The following is a 17,622-nucleotide window of genomic DNA, read 5'->3' on the forward strand; positions in this document are numbered from 1 at the left end:
TAGCTTGTGAGTGGCTAGCATACTTTGAACTGAAGTTTGCCATATCAAAGTCCCTTTTTACCACCCAGCCATGTGACTTCTAGGCTAACCCCTGCTTACTAATGCGTCTCCCCGGCCCCTTCCTCCTCCCCCCACACACCATTCTGAGCTGTTAGCAGTCCTTCCTTCTAAGACAAACTCAAAACCTGTTGCCTGCCAGTCAGAATGGCTGCGATCCAAAAGTCTACAAGCAATAAATGCTGGAGAGGGTGTGGAGAAAAGGGAACCCTCTTACACTGTTGGTGGGAATGCAAACTAGTACAGCCACTATGGAGAACAGTGTGGAGATTCCTTAAAAAACTGGAAATAGAACTGCCTTATGATCCAGCAATCCCACTGTTGGGCATACACACTGAGGAAACCAGGATTGAAAGAGACACGTGTACCCCACTGTTCATCGCAGCACTGTTTATAGTAGCCAGGACATGGAAGCAACCTAGATGTCCATCAACAGATAAATGGATAAGAAAGCTGTGGTACATATACACAATGGAGTATTACTCAGCCATTAAAAAGAATATATTTGAATCAGTTCTAATGAGGTGGATGAAACTGGAGCCTATTATACAGAGTGAAGTAAGCCAGAAAGAAAAACACCAATACAGTATACTAACACATATATGTGGAATTTAGAAAGATGGTAACCATACCCCTGTATACGAGATAGCAAAAGAGACACTGATGTATAGAACAGTCTTTTGGACTCTGTGGGAGAGGGAGAGGGTGGGATGATTTGGGCGAATGGCATTGAAATACGTATAATATCATATATGGAACGAGTCGCCAGTCCAGGTTCGATGTACGATACTGGATGCTTGGGACTGGTGCACTAGGACGACCCAGAGGGATGGTATGGGGAGGGAGGAGGGAGGAGGGTTCAGGATGGGGAACACATGTATACCTGTGGCGGATTAATTTCGATATTTGGCAAAACCAATACAATATTGTAAAGTTTAAAAATAAAATAAAATTTAAAAAATAGATTAAAAAAAAAAACAAAAAAAAAACCTGTTGCCTGAGGGAATTCCCTGGCAGTCCAATGGTTAGGACTCTACTTCAAGGGCAGGGGGGTGTGGGTTCCATCCTTGGTTAGAGAACTAAGAATCTGCATGCCATGAGGTTCAAGAAACAACAACGACGACAACTTGGCAAAGACTAATGTTTTCAAAGATGTAGTTCTGACAGTTTTTTGGAACCTGCCTAAAAAGATACAGAACATTTTAGCATCCCTAGAATGTAAGAAGATAAAAGATTGAAATATAGGAAAAATTAAGGTAGTTTTCCATGTGTGGTTAGTTTTGAATTTCATAGCTGTTGAATTCCTCACATATAATAAAAGCATGAGACCTGGTTGTATAAGAGGAAGATTAGGCAAAGTGTGAACGCACTTCATCTGAGAGATTTAAAATGCTAATAATCTCCTTAATGTTAGCCAGAACCTTGTGTTCATTTTTGCATCCGGGTGTATAAAGAATCTATCTATGAACCCAAGTCATATAAGCTTCTGAGTAAGTTACAGATAGGGAAATAGGCTGCATGTATTTTATATCAAATATTGTATCATCAAAAAAGTTAAATACTAAAGCTAATCTTGTCTAGATTAGCTGGACATTCCAGTTTTAGAACATTTCTATCACTCCAAAAAGATTCTTTGAGTGTTTCTAAACAGGTCTCATTTCCATCCCCAGTCCTGGGTAACCAACCAATAGCCTGCTCTCTTCTCTGTAGATTGTTCTTTCTCAGCATTTGATATAAATTCAATCATTAAATACATGGTCTTTTGAGTTTGGCTTCTTTCACCTAGGTTGTTTTTGTGAGGTATATCCATGTAGCAATGTGTGTCATTAGCTTGGTCCTTCCCTTTCTTTTTTTTTTTTTGCCTCTTCTTTTTTTCCCTTCTTTTCTCCACCATCCTCCGCACCCCCCACCCCATGCCTTTTTTAATCTAAGTGGAATCAAACAGTGTTTATCCTTTGTGTCTGACCCATTTCACTTAGCATAATGTCTTCAAGGTTCATTCATCTAGTAGCATATATGAGAATTTCATTCCTTTTCAAGGCAATAATATTGCATTGTATGTATGTTTATCACATTTTTGTTTTTTTATCCATCCACGGCCATTGGGTTGTTTCTGCTGCTGCTGCTAAGTCGGGGCAGTCGTGTCCGACTCTGTGTGACCCCATAGACGGCAGCCCACCAGGCTACCCCGTCCCTGGGATTCTCCAGGCAAGAACACTGGAGTGTTTCTACCTTTTGGCTATTGTGTAATGCTGGTATAAACATTGTAAATATCTGTTCTAGTTTTTGCTTTCAAATATTTTGGGTATATACCCAGAAGTGGAATTGCTGGATCATAAGTAATCCTATATTTAACTTTTTGAGAAGCTGCCAAACTTTTCCACAGAGGCTGTACCATTTTACATTCCTACCACCAATGCAGAAGACTTCCAATTACTCCACATCCTCAGCAAAATGTACTGATTTTTTGAGAATAGCCATCTTAATGGTATGAAGTGGTATCTCATTCTGGTTTTGATTTGCATTTCTTAATTATTAGTGATGTTTTCAGCACTAATCATGCTAAATGATTAGCATCTTTTCATGTGCTTATTGGCCATGCTTGGGTATACCTTCTTTGGAAATAACGTCTATTCAAGTCCTTTGCCTATTTTTGGATTAAATTGTTTGTTGAGTTGTAGGAGTTCTTTATATATTCTAGATATTAAGTATTTTTATCTTTTGCCATGTGTTTCCTCCTAGAAGTTTTGTAGTTTTAGCTCTTTTGTTTAGGTCTTTGATCCATTTTCAGTTAATTTTTGCACGTGGTATAAGGTAAAGGGTTCAGCTTCGTTATTTTGCATGGATATTCTATTTTCCTGGCACCATTTGTTGAAAAGACTGTCTTGGGTTAGTCCTTTATTGCCAAATAGTAGTTATTTTCTTTATCCATTTACCAGTTAATGGACATTTGCTGCTGCTGCTAAGTCACTTCAGTCGTGTCCGACTCTGTGCGGCCCCATGGACTGCAGCCTACCAGGCTCTTCCGTCCATGGGATTTTCCAGGCAAGAGTACTGGAGTGGGGTGCCATCACCTTCTCCGAATGGACATTTGGATTGTTTCCAATTTTCAGCTAATCTGAATAATGCTGCTATGAACATTTATGTGTAAGTTTTTGTGTGGCATACATTTTTGTTTCTCTTAAGTAGAAACCTAGAACTGGAATTACTGAATCATGTGATAACTCCCATGTTTAACTTTGTAAGAAATGGTTTAACTGTATTCCTAAGTTTCTTTTGTGTTCTGTGTTCCCATCAGGAATGTGTGAGTTTTTCTCTTTAACCTTGCCAACACTTGATACAGTAGTAAGTCTTTTTAAATTTTACTGTTCTAGTAGACATGATGGAGAAGGCAGTGGCACCCCACTCCAGTACTCTTGCCTGGAAAATCCCATGGACGGAGGAGCCTGGTAGGCTGCAGTCCATGGGGTCACTACAAGTTGGACACGACTGAGCGACTTCACTTTCACTTTTCACTTTCGTGCATTGGAGAAGGACATGGCAACCTACTCCAGTATTCTTGCCTAGAGAATCCCAGGGATGGGGGAGCCTGGTAGGCTGCCGTCTATAGGCTCGCACAGAGTCAGACACGACTGAAGTGACTTAGCAGTAGACATGAAGTGGCATCTCTTTGTGGGGTTAATTTATGTTTCCTAAATGACAAATGTTGAATGCTACCTACTGTTCCTCTGGCTTTAGCCTCCTGTCATTCCAATTCTCACTCCCCTTTTCCCCACCACACTTAGTCTTAAGCTCTATCAAGACCTCACTCCCAGTACTTCCTCTTTCTTTTCCTTCGCTTCAGTTCCCTCTTCAATCATTTTTCTTCCTAGTATTCTTAGCTTCTAGTCTTGCAGCAGTTCTACCATTTATATACTCTGCTTTTAAACCTAAGCCACTGAATGCGACCAGAGAAAGTCACAAAATTTTTTGTTTTGATACCACTGTGAGTTTTTCTGTAGCTTTTTACTTGGATTTAGTTTCAAACTTAAATAGAAGCTGCATGAACAGTACAAAAAGGTCCCATTCCCTCTTCACAGATTCTCAGTTAATTGTTATGCTTTTTCCCATCTGATTTCTATTGTCTCTCTCTCTCTCTCTGTGTAAAAATATAGGCATATATATATTTTATTTTCTGAGTCATTTGAGAGTAAAGCTGGAGACTTACCTTGGTTACATAGCTATTAAGTGGTAAAGTGGAGAATTAAATTCAGATCTCTTTTTTTGGTCTCCTTTGTATCTGGCACATATGTGGTGCTCTGAGAATGCTTCTTGACTTGACCGATGACTACACCTTACATGCTAGAATCTGTGTATATCTCGTCTCCTTTTGCGGTTTTAAAAGTATAGGTGCTTGAGCTTTGAAGTTAGACTCGCTGGATTTAGATCCTTGTTTTACCAGTTACTTACTAGCCGTTTGACCTGAGCAAGTTCCATAATCTCACTAAGCCTCTGTTCCCTCATTTCTGAAGTGGAGATGATAATAGTCGTACTTGTAAGGGATATTATTGTGAAGATTGGAGGAGACATTGCAGGTAAAGAATTTATCATGGACCCTCTTATTTCTGTTCTTCTTTTGTCCTATTACTCTGATTTAGCTATAAGCTTCTGGTTTGTCCTGGGCCATGATCTTTTACTGGCAGAGTTGATAAGACATTTAAGTGAAATTCTAGGCAGTTAGCAAAGAGAGACCTTTTAGGAGAAAGGTCTGGGCTAGAGTCATGTTTTGAAGACATTTGTGCAGAGCTGCTACTTAGAGCTTTGAAACTTGAACTTTGTACATAGGAAGACAGATTGCCGGTGATGAGATACTGAGATACAAGTCCAGGACCCACACACCTTTGGACATTTCAGTTTTCAAGTATTTTTTTATTGGCTTCTCAACTTCTGAAATATTTCAGTAATACCAACTTTTTAGCATCCATAAAATGCAGGGTCACATACCTGGAAGTAGTATAGAAATTTCAGGTAGTCCGATATTTCTGCCCATTCCCTTCACCCTTTCCGAAGGTACTTTTTTTTTTTAATAAAATATTCTATCTTGTTAGATCACATATCCTAGGTTTTGATTCAGAAGATAACGGTCATTTAACATGGAGGGGGGAAGAGAAATCATCAAAGGAATTAATTCCAAAGTAAGATTTCATTAATGTTGTATTGTCTTTTTAGTCAGTAAGATGTCAGACACTATTCATTAGGTGATTGATTTATCAGAGAAGATGAGTAAAGGGAGATGCACCTGAAATGAGAGGAAGTGTAAATGATAATGAGAGAAAATGTAAAAAAATCACAAAAATCTTTGATGAATCTAGATGTTTAATTGCTGATTTGTATATGATTAAACTCCAAGCCATATTTTATCCTTTTAATGATTTGATAATTTTCTCAGAATAATTATCCCTTTGAAGGAAATGGGTTGCCAGGGCAGGACCTGTTGTCTGATTCCTTTTACAGAATGAGTTCCATGTAGATAAAAATTTTAATATTATTCTTTATGATGCTGTCTTCCTACGAAAATCAGGGGTAAAATATTCTAGAAAAATAGCACAGAACCTTGCTGATTTGTCACCAATATCCTTGGTTTGGTTGTCTCTAATAAGGAACAGATTCTGGGATTTTTCCTGGTGGTTCAGTGGTTAGGACACCCACACTTGCACTGCAAGGGGCTGGGGTTCAGTCCCTGCCTGGTTAGGGAACTGAGATCGTGCATGCCTTGTGGTACAGCCAACAACAAAGAAACAGTCCCAATTATAGGTATCTCTTAATACCTCACTCTGACTGAGCGTTAGAATTTTACATTCTAGAATTTAAAATTTTACTGTCTGATAATAGTGAGGAAGCTTACTTCTCAAGACCAAATCAATTGCAGTGATTATTCAGTTGACATTTTGGGATGGAAGCTGTTTTATATTTTCAGTACCATAATTCTTAAAATGAGACTGCTGCATAAATTGAGGGTGTGTGTTAATAAAGAGAGAACAATATCCTGTTTTGCTGCTTGTGTTTGCTTGATTTCACATTTGTGGTCCATCTTAAGAGAAAACAGGGGCTTCCCAGGTGGTGCTGGTGGTAAAGAACCTGCCTGTCAATGCCAGAGACATAAGTGACTCTGGTTTGATCCTTGGAGTGGAAGATTCCCTGGAGGAGGAAATGGCAAACCACTCCAGTAGTCCTGCTTGGAGAATCCCACGGATGGGGAGCCTGGCAGGCTACAGTCCATGGAGTCGCAAAGAGTCGGATACGACTGAAGTGACTTAGCACAAAGACAAAACAAAAAATTTATATATGAATAACACAGAAACAAATATATTTCGTACTAACCAGAAATCTTGCATGTAAAATGAGTCTAAAGTGGCTGTCGGGTTTTTTTTTTTTAAGCCGAGGGGAAGGAAACTTGAGTGTTTGTTAACAGGAAAAAGAATTATTTTGTATTGCAGGTAAAATATTTTTTTCATTACCTGTCATTTGTTAGACCTAGCTCTTTAAATAGTTAGAAGAGATAAAAAGGTATTAAGTAATGTTCAAAGTACATAGGTAGCAAGATAATTGTACCCCAGAGCTTCTGTAAGGTGTTAGCCACAGCTGAACATTTTTAAATGATCGTAATCCCAGGAGGTCTAATTATTTCATAATTCACATTTGCTTAATTGGAATGTGTGTATTGAATGGACATTCCATCTTTTCAAGGGAAACCTTTATTGCGTAGTTAGTTGGTTTTAGAAGTTTAGAAAAAGCAGGGAAAGAAACCACGTTAACCACAGAAGTTATTCTCTGCAAAATACACCCACCTTGCAATAATACTGGCATAATGGCATAATTTATTCTATGAAATCAGACATTTGTATACCTGTCACGTGTGTATGCTAAGTTGCTTCAGCCATGTCCGACTCCTGGAGACTCTATGGACTGTAGCCCACCAAGGCTTCTCTGTCCATGGGATTCTCCAAGCAAGAATGCTGGAATGGGTTGCCATTCCTTGTCCAGGGGGGATTGAACTCACGTCTCCTGTGTCTCCTGTATTGCAGGTGGATCCTTTACCACTGAGCCACTCACTGGGGAAGCCCCACATGTCGCATATGTTACCTTTTTTATTTAAAAAACAAAACAGAGAAAAGTTCATAAAATCCTTAGTTGTTCATGAGAAATAGACATGTTGAAGGACTTGTTTTGTCTCTTCCATTAGTACAGGAGGGTAACACTGACAGTATTCTCATGTGGTTTGGTTCTCACCCTCTGGAAAGGATTGAGGCAGAGTGTGTGATACCAGGGTGCTTTTTTCTCTCTAAAATATTTGTTTTCTCATTGGGGTGCCTTTATCTTTTCGAATTAGTGTTTATATGTGTATGTATCCTATATAGAGTGGAGTTGCTGGGTCATAGGATAGTTCTATCTTTAGTTGTTTGAGAAACCACGTATCTTCCACAGTGGCTGCATCAATTTACATTCCCACCAACAGTGTATGTATGAGGGTTCCCTTTTCTTCACATCCTCTCCAGCATTTGTTATTTGTGTCCTTTTTGTTTGATGACGGCCATTCCTGTTGACAGGTGTAAGGTGATAATCTCATTGTGCTTTTGATTTGTGTTTCCCTGGTGATTAGTTGCATTGAGCATTTTTTCGTGCGCCTGTTGGCCATCTGCATTTCCTCTTTGGAAAAATATGTGTTCAAATCCTCTGCCCAGTTTTTAATCTGGTTGTTTGTTTTTTTAATGTTGAGTCGTATGAACTGTTTATATCATTTGCAAATATTTTCTCCCATTCAGTACTCTGTCTTTTCATTTGGTTGATGGTTATTTTTCCTTTGCTATCCGTAAAAGCTTTTAAGTTGAATTAGGTCCTGTTTGTTTATTTTTGCTTTTATTTCCTTTGTCTTAGGGGATGGATTAAAAAAGAATTGCTATAATTTAGGTCAGAGAGTGTTCGGACTATGAGGAAAACTCAAGACTTTTAAAACTTGCTTATCTCTTGAAATTTTGAATCATACTTTCCTTGGTCTTGGGTTTTCCTGGTAACTCAGAGGTAGAGAATCCACCTGCCAATGCAGGAGATGGCCGGTTCAGTCCCTGAGTCAGGAAGATCTTCTGGAGAAGAAAATGGTAACCCACTTCAGTATTCCTTCCTGGAAAGTGCCATGGACAGAGGGGCCTGGTGGGCTACAGTCCATGGAGTTGCAAAGAGTCGGACACAGCTTAGCGACTAAACAACAAAAACAACAAATCCTTGGTCTTTGATTCTATATGACTTAAAGCCAGGTTCTTGGGACTTTTAACTTGCTGGCAGTATTTTGAGGCTGCTAATGGAACTAGTTGGACTTCATCCAGCAGGTGTGAAACAAATAAGGAGCTGTTATAGGGCCCATTGTTGATGAAGTAGATACAATTTCAGCTGAATGCTAAATGGCTTCAAAGAGTATGGTGCCCAGTAGTTTATTTTGTGTTTTATAACTGCACATAGAAATAGAAGAGGAAAGTCTGATCTTGGAATGGCATGTATCCTAACAGGAACTTAAAATTATCAAAATGATCTCTATGTATTATTGAAACAAGATCCAATGCAGATTTGTGTGTTGACTTCTAAGTAGTTTTAAAGTTAATATGCTGCTTTTTTTTTCTTAATTTAGGGAGACTTGAAAATTACAGGTGGTTTTTTCAGCTTTTGAAGTAGTGAAAAGATACATGTAGGATATTTTAATGGTGTGGAAAAGGGACTACATTGATTTTTCTTGAAAGGGAAAGTTGCTCAGTCATGTCCGACTCTTTGCAACCCTATGGACTAATACATAATACCAATATAGAATCCATGGGATTCTCCAGGCCAGAATACTGGAGTGGATAGCCTTTCCCTTCTCCAGGCGATCTTCCCAATGCAGGGATCGAACCCACGTCTCCTGCATTGCAGGCAGATTCTTTACTACCTGAGCCACAAGGGAAGCCCTTCATTTTACTTATGTATAGTAATAATGTCTGTCTTAAATGACCTATCAGTTCAGTTCAGTCGCTCAGTCGTGTCCGATTCTTTGTGACCCCATGAATCACAGCACGCCAGGCCTCCCTGTCCATTACCAGCTTCCGGAGTTCACTCAAACTTGTGTCCATCGAGTCAGTGATGCCATCCAGACATCTCATCCTCTGTTGTCCCTTCTCCTCCTGCCCCCAATTCCTCCCAGCATCAGAGTCTTTTCCAATGAGTCAACTCTTCGTATGAGGTGACCAAAGTACTGGAGTTTCAGCTTTAGCATCAGTCCTTCCAAAGAACACCCAGGACTGATTTCCTTTAGGATGGACTGGTTGGATGTCCTTGCAGTCCAAGGGACCCTCAAGACCCTTCTCCAACACCACAGTTCAGAAACATCAATTCTTCGGCGCTCAGCTTTCTTCACAGTCCAACTCTCACATCCATACATGACTACTGGAAAAACCATAGCCTTGACTAGACGGACCGTTGTTGGCAAAGTAATGTCTTGGCTTTTGTGCTGTCTAGGTTGGTCATAACTTTTCTTCCAAGGAGTAAGCGTCTTTTAATTTCATGACTGCAGTCACCATCTGCAGTGATTTTGGAGCCCAAAAAAATAAAGTCTGACACTGTTTCCGCTGTTTCCCCATCTACTTCCCATAAAGTGGTGGGACCAGATGCCATGATCTTAGTTTTCTGAATGTTGAGCTTTAAGCCAACTTTTTCACTCTCCTCTCTCACTTTCATCAAGAGGCTTTTTAGTTCCTGTTCACTTTCTGCCATAAAGGTGGTGTCATCTGCATATCTGAGGTTATTGATGTTTCTCCTGGCAATCTTGATTCCAGCTTGTGCTTCTTCCAGCCCAGCGTTTCTCATGATGTACTCTGCATAGAAGTTAAATAAGCAGGGTGACAATATACAGCCTTGATGTACTCCTTTTCCTATTTGGAACCAGTCAGTTGTTCCATGTCCAGTTCTAACTGTTGCTTCCTGACCTGCATACAGGGTTCGCAAGAGGCAGGTCAGGTCGTCTGATATTCCCATCTCTCAGAATTTTCCACGGTTTATTGTGATCCACACAGTCAAAGGCTTTGGCATAGTCAATAAAGCAGAAATAGATGTTTTTCTGGAACTCTCTTGGTTTTTCAACGATCCAGCGGATGTTGGCAATTTGATCTCTGGTTCCTCTGCCTTTTCTAAAATCAGCTTGAACATCAGGAAGTTCACGGTTCACGTATTGCTGAAGCCTGGCTTGGAGAATTTTGAGCATTACTTTACTAGTGTGTGAGATGAGTCAATTGTGCGGTAGTTTGAGCATTCTTTGGCATTGCCTTTCTTTGGGATTGGAGTGAAAACTGACCTTTTCCAGTCCTGTGGCCACTGCTAAGTTTTCCAAATTTGCTGGCATATTGAGTGCAGCACTTTCACAGCATCATCTTTCAGGATTTGAAATAGCTCAACTGGAATTTCGTCACCTCCACTAGCTTTGTTCGTAGTGCTGCTTTCTAAGGCCCACTTAACTTCACATTCCAGGATGTCTGGCTCTAGGTCAGTGATCACACCATCGTGATTATCTTGATTGTGAAGATCTTTTTTGTACAGTTCTTCTGTGTATTCTTGCCACCTCTTCTTAATATCTTCTGCTTCTGTTAGGTCCATACCATTTCTGTCCTTTATCGAACCCATCTTTGCATGAAATGTTCCCTTGGTGTCTCTCATTTTCTTGAAGAGATCTCTAGTCTTTCCCATTCTGTTGTTTTCCTCTGTTTCTTTGCATTGATCGCTGAGGAAGGCTTTCTTATCTCTCCTTGCTGTTCTTTGGAACTCTGCATTCAGATGCTTATATCTTTCCTTTTCTCCTTTGCTTTTCACTTCTCTTCTTTTCACAGCTATTTGTAAGGCCTCCCCAGACAGCCATTTTGCTTTTTTGTGTTTCTTTTCCATGGGAATGGTCTTGACCCTATCTCCTGTACAATGTCACGAACCTCCGTCCATAGTTCATCAGGCACTCTATCAAATCTAGTCCCTTAAATCTATTTCTCACTTCCACTATGAGTTACATTAAATTCTTGAAAAGAATATCATACAAACTAGAAAGTTTTAAGCACAGACTTGTCTTCTGGCATACTATTTTTAGATTGTCATAGGTTAATCTGCTGGTTGTTTAATGGCTTGGAAAGGGGAAAGGAACTAATTTAAACTGGATTTGTGTGTTCTACACGTGTTAAAGCATTCCCAGATTCTAAAAATTAAAGATGGAGATACTGGTAATTTGATTTTTACATGGGTGATTGGATTTCATATAATTGATATATAAAGGTTCAGGGCTTGTTTTTGTGATGTGGGTAAATGCAAGTCAAGTATTAATCCATTATATAAATATTTGAGTGCCTAGAACACCTGTTCTATGTAGGTGTGCCAAATACTAGAAATTTAGAGGTTAGCAAGACAGATGGCTCCTAAAATATGTTGTTATCAAAATATAGTGGGGCTGAATTACATGGTCCAACTTTGACCACAAAAGTGACTTGTGTATTAACATGTCTTGGAGCCTTTTTTCATTTCTTTCTATAGCACTCCCTTTCTCTTCAAAGTTGGGACCTGTATAATATGGAAGAGCTAAGGAAATATGGCAAATACAGGTAAAGGTTCATGATTTGCTGTGTCCTGTATTAGAGGTTTGCTGGAAATTCAGACGAAGACCATGTTGATCTGACTTAATAGAGCTCTGAAGTGGGCTGTATTTTCTGACTCACATGTGTATGTGTTAACAGTCCCTTGGCAGTGTAGGTTAAGAGTTGATTTAGAAGCAGGTAGGTGATACCTGAAAATTTGCTCCCTGTCCTCCAAAAGACATACACAGGTATACATACAGATGCCCATGTGCACATCCCATATTTGAGCTAGAGATTTTAGGTTTAAAATTGGATTAAATTTTTAGGCTTGAGTTGGTCATATTTCATTCACAGTATGAGTTGTTCTGATCCTTTTATTATAACTGTTTGCCTGCAGCATTTAGGGAATTGGAGTTTTGAATCGAGATCAGAGGAAAAGTTTGTAGAGCTAGCAGATAGGTTTGGTACTGGAGAGTATTTGACACATGCTATCTGAGAAAAAGTGAGAGAAGGCAGGGTTTGGGATAAAATAATTTTGCCTGTTTTCTAGTTGGGTAGAATCCATACTAGAAGGGTTAGATCCCTGGCTGGGGAAAATCCCCTGGAGAAGGAAATGGCTACCCACTCCAGTATTCTCACCTGAGAAATCCCAAGGACAGAGGAGCATGGTGCGCTACAGTCCCTGGGGTCACAAAGAGTCAGGCACAATTTAGCGACTAAACAACAACAGTTCTACAAGTGCCTATTCAAGTGCCTTTTTTTTAAACAAGGTAGCGTTTGGTGCTATATCAAAGATAATCTGATACAGAGCTTGCCTGAAAGAAGGCCACAGTTCAGTAGCAGTGCTCCGGACTTGGAATTAGCTTAAGGACCAGTGAATATTCTACCAGTTAGGTTGCTCATACCTGACAGAGGGTGTATCCAGATTAGTATAAGAGACTAAATCATCCCTTCTTCTTTGTCCTGACCCTTGTTTTCCCTCCAGTTCCTGCCTTTGTCTCTTTTAGGCTATGAGCGAGGTGATGTGTTTTTCTGTTCCTTTTCAAGGTGAACCGTTTGTGAGATTTCCTACTAGAGAGACTACTGTTCTGGGCCTCCTGACAAGTAAAACAAAAATGGAGTATAGGCATAGGATGCAAATAATGATTGTGTAGTCAAAGCTGTGCTCTTAACAGCTCTTGCCATCTTGCAGAGACTGACTCTTACAGTTAGTAAAAGACAATTGAAGATAAATTAAAGTGAGGGAGAGTGTGTTAAGCCATTGGAGGGAAAGGAGAATGTGAAATCAGTGAAGTGGTATGTCGCTGTCAGGATTTTCTTCTTTCTTGCCTGTGTTCCTATTTTCTCTTTTTTTTTCTCCCCCTTTCCTTTTTTCCTCCCTCTCTTTGTGGATTTAGACCACTGAAATGTTGTATATTATCCATTTATACCTGGGCCTCTCAGTGATTAACATTCTCTTGTCTTTTCCAGGTGCTCTGTAGTCATTGTGGCATGTCCGCTTATTGTGGGCAGTGCAGGATTTGCTTGGGTGGGACGTTTGTTTTATTAACGGTATTTCCCTTGTAGGTTACTGATCACTGATTATCTCTTGGCTTTGGTAATGCTTTGCTACCTGGCATACCCAGAAATTAACTTAATTTGGAGTTTTTAGCAAGGACACACCCACTACCGCGTATCCAGTTGAAGAATAGCTGTGCTGTCTTGTAGAAGTTTGTCTCTAACTGCATAGAGTAACAGGGTTGAGAAGAGGTGGACATTCACTTGAATCTTTAGCTCTCACATCGATGTTTTAAATGAGAGCACTGCTTCTTATAATTGATTAAAATGGATAGTCACAAATCAGTTTAGACTGCTGTTGGGTTGGATTTGAGTGTACAGAGATGGCTATAGGAAATGATGGTTCTCTTGTTCGGTATCTGGTTGAACTCCTTGAGAACATCAGGTCCAAATATTTATTTTTCTCAAGTATAATTTTGAAATTATAGAAAATTGCATTAATAATACAAATAGTTCCCATCTACCCCCTGGCAAGATTCACTCATTGTTAACATTTTGCTACATTTGGGCTATCACTTTATTTTTTTCTGAACTTTTTGAGAAGTTGTGTGCATCCTGTCCCTTTACCATGTAGTACCTAAAGACGTGTATTATCTAAGAACAGCATTCTTATAGTTTCAAGGACATTCCAGTTATCAAGGAAATTGATACAATACACTTCTTTAACACACAGCCCACATTCAGATTTCTCTAGTTTCCTCAGTAACGTTCTTTAATAAATTTTTTCCAGTCTAGGATCCAATCTTCAATCATTTATTGACTTGTCATGTCTCTAGTTTCCTTTAATCAGAACCCTATCCTTAGCCTTTCTTTGTCTTTTGTGACACTGACACTTCTGAAGAGTGACAGACCATTTATTTACGGAATCTCCCTCGATTGGGATCTGTCTGATGTGTCCTTGTGATTGAATGTAGGAGGTGTCGCAGTGATTGGATGTAAGAGGTGAGCAGGAATGCTGCGTTACTGCGTGTGATTCTCAGGGCCTCTCATCAGGAGGAGTGTGTCCACTTGTACTCTTTGCAGTGATACCAGCTTTGATCTTCCCATTAGTGTGGGAAAGTTACTGTTTTCCTTTTTCCAGTAAGCAATTTCTGGGGAGATACTTTGAGATTTAATATATGCTCTTCATCATCAAACTTTCATCCTCAAAAAATTTTAACATTCTTTGGCAGTTTTGCCAGAATCTATTGTTAGTATGGTGGTTGAAGTTCAAATCTTTGATTGCACAAACCCAGTAGTATAGGAGGGAGTCTGTTCCAGCTGTTGGTTTCCTTGGCTTTATAAAGTATTTTGTGTTGAACTGGATTTTCTCTTCTGAGACTTTGACACATTATTTCAAATTTTGTACTTCTATGCCACTTGTGAGATAAGCCTGCTGTTTTCTTCTTTGTAACAGCCCCTCAGAATGCATTCCACTTTTGTCTTTTCTCTCAGTTACTACTCCCATTTCTAACAGTTGTTTGTTGTGAGAGAGAGCTTTCCTGAGTTTATAATCATACTCTTGGTTTCCTGCTAACACTCATTTATTAATGTCATAGATCTAGCACCAAATCCAGATACCAGTTCCAGATATGGTTTATATCAGTTCCAGATACGGTTTATTCACTACAAAAGATTGCTGTTGCTTATAATCTAGTTTGAGCACGAGGCTTTGGAGTCAAATAAATCTGGATTCAAGTTCTGTCTCTTCAACTTATTAGCTCTGTCCTCTTCAGCAAGTTCGTAACGTCTCTGAACTTGAGTTCCATAATCTGAAAAGAGTTGGTAATAATTGCAGCCACCTTTTAGGGGGGAATGAGGATTAAGTGTGCATGTAAAATTCTGGGAATGGTGTCTGTTGCACTCTCATCACTCATCAAATGTTTATTGTTATTATATAGAAAGGATGCTTCTATTTTTACACCCAAGATTGGTGCAGTTTATTTTTAGCTGTTGTTTTTTATTGTAGGCTCATTTAAATCTGTGGTGAAAATGAGAACGTTTTAGTGTTACTGAAGCACAGTTAGACTCTTGAATAAATATTTTAACTTATGTGAATATTATTCTATCAGTGACAACTTTGATAAAGTTTAGAGTCATTTCTTAAATTATTTATATGTCCATTATAAGTAGATTATAAAGTAACAAACATTTGAGTTATTTTGACTGAATCCTAAAACCTTTAGCCTTTTAGTGCATAGCAAATACACAATCAGTTTTTCAGCATTAAATAATATTTTTAAAATTAGCCAGTGAATTTTGAGTGTTTGTATGCTATTTATTACAGCATTTTAAAACCATGTTGTTAATATAAATAGTAAATAACTTTGTGAAATCCTAAAACTTTTCCTAAAATTTACTATGGAAACTGAGTTTATTAATACACACATATTGGGGGAACAGTTATCCAGGTATTTTAGGACATATTGATTGAACACAATTTTATTTTCCAGATAAGCTGTCTAGAACACTTGGAGAACCTGTTTCAATAATTATAATATAGGAATTTGAGTCTGTGGGGAAATGTGCTGTAACCTTTCATTGTAATGTTAGAAGTATAGCTCCTCTTTGTATCACAACAGGACCAAGAGTCTTATTCTCCTTAGTCAGAGGGTCCCCAGGGATATTCTTGGTACACTCAGGGCACCCCATTGACTGTCTCTTTATAAAAAAAGTTCTTTCATTGGTGGTTATTTATGCCAAAGAAATAAGCTAAACTTTAGGGAAAAAAAGAAAGACCTAGTTTTACTTACTTTGAGTATAAATGATTATAAAAGGTAGAAAAATCTATATGTTACAGTTACATATTGTTCTGTTACATACATTGGTGTCAGATAGCAAGTGAAATGTTATTCCTGATTTTACATTGCACCCCTTTTTATGTAGCTGTAAGAGTGAAAGCACTCCTTAAACTTGTAGACAATTAAAGTGTGCATAGTTAATTTGAACTGTCTCAACTCTCTTTCATGTTAAATGTGTTACAGGAATGAATCTGAAGTCTGCTGCAATAAAACACTGAAGGCTTTAAAATGTTTTCTTGCATAAAACTCAAACTTTAAGTAGCTGCTTATGAGGCTAGGGAAGGGAGGAAGCTAATGTCTGTCTCAAGATACAGGACAGCTGTTTGCTCATCAACCTCAACTGTGTGAGTAGACTTAAGCCTGTAACACTGTGTACTTAGGCATAATAATAACTTACAGTTTTAAAATCTAAAGTACTTAAAGATACACTTAAGTCAGCATGATGAGGTATTTTTTAGGGTCTGTTTTTTTCTGGTGGGTAGAATGTTGAGGGTGGAATGGGTGATAGGTTTTTATTTATAAAGTATTTTTGAGAATAAAACTTAACAACTAAGTATCATTAGTGACCATGCTCTTTTTTCATTATTCTATTATTGTGAAGCAAAAGAAGAAAATTCTGTAGATCACTCTATTTTATAGTTGATTTCATCCTTTTAAAATAAATATTTTAATCAATCATAAAATGTATTTTGGAAGTATGATGTGTTAGATATTATATAGAAAATAGTTCTTGGAAATAATTTAATAACTTAAATTGTAATTAATAATTTTTATAATGTCTGTTTAATCAGAGAGAGTATGTACTTCAAAATAAAGGAACTCTAGTTTATTGAATGTAGTTAGAAGTCTTTTACACGTGCCAACTTTGTTTTTAACATACTTAATATAAATTCCTGTGGAAAGAAGAATTCTCCTTTTTCTCTTACTAAAAGCTATCACCTTAAGAATCATTTTGGAATAGAGGGGTCTGATTTTTTTTTTCTACTTTCTTTTTTTGTTTTTGTATTGGGTTTTTTCCTCCTCCTTCATGAATTTAGGAGTAAGACTTTTTTTTTTTTTTTTTTAGGAGTAAGACTCTTAATTGAATGTTTCCCGCAGTAGAGAAACGTATGGTTTTATAGAAAAGATAATTAAAATATAAGACATTGCCATGAGCAGTGTGATGACCATGGAGGTTAAGATTTGTCAAATCTTATTAACTATTTAGGGAACTATGAAATAAAAGAAATGCTGTTTGCAGTAAGATGAGCTTACTTTCTCTTTCACATCAGAATGTGTTGACTGAAGGAAAATAAAAATTGACTGATTTTAGAATCAGTGAGTGAGGAGGCTCTTAGAAAGCATAATGAAGAACATGTAGTGAATATGGATATTCTTATGAAAGTAGTCAAAGAGTACATGCCAGAAATGAAGAGAGGAATATAGATACATTCAAAAGTAGTTAAAAAACTTGAAGTTTCAGTCTGGTCGATTTTTTTTTTTTTTTTCCTTTTCTGGGCTGGTCAGTAAATGGACAGTACTGTATGAATCCCCAGGGGTTACCTTAGTCCTAATTTTTCAGTAGCTCTAAAGAAATCATGTTTAATGATGACAAGTCTCACTTTAGTAAGGTTTTAAGGTCT

At 38.2% G+C, this 17,622-nt stretch overlaps 1 protein-coding gene across 4 annotated transcripts in view; it reads left to right on the forward strand.

Annotated features, from left to right (window-relative positions):
• Window positions 1-17,622, forward strand: part of ZFAND6 (zinc finger AN1-type containing 6) — a 54,849-nt gene that overhangs the window by 14,950 nt on the left and 22,277 nt on the right. The window contains 1 exon segment of one of the 4 annotated variants that reach the window (NM_001034460.2): window positions 16,184-16,344. The exons of the other annotated variants lie outside the window; for them this stretch is intronic. The gene's annotated coding sequence lies outside the window, so the exon portion shown is untranslated. 4 annotated transcript variants of the gene reach the window in all.

The sequence above is a fragment of the Bos taurus genome, chromosome 21 (assembly GCF_002263795.3).
Source record: "Bos taurus isolate L1 Dominette 01449 registration number 42190680 breed Hereford chromosome 21, ARS-UCD2.0, whole genome shotgun sequence".
NCBI lineage: Eukaryota > Metazoa > Chordata > Mammalia > Artiodactyla > Bovidae > Bos > Bos taurus.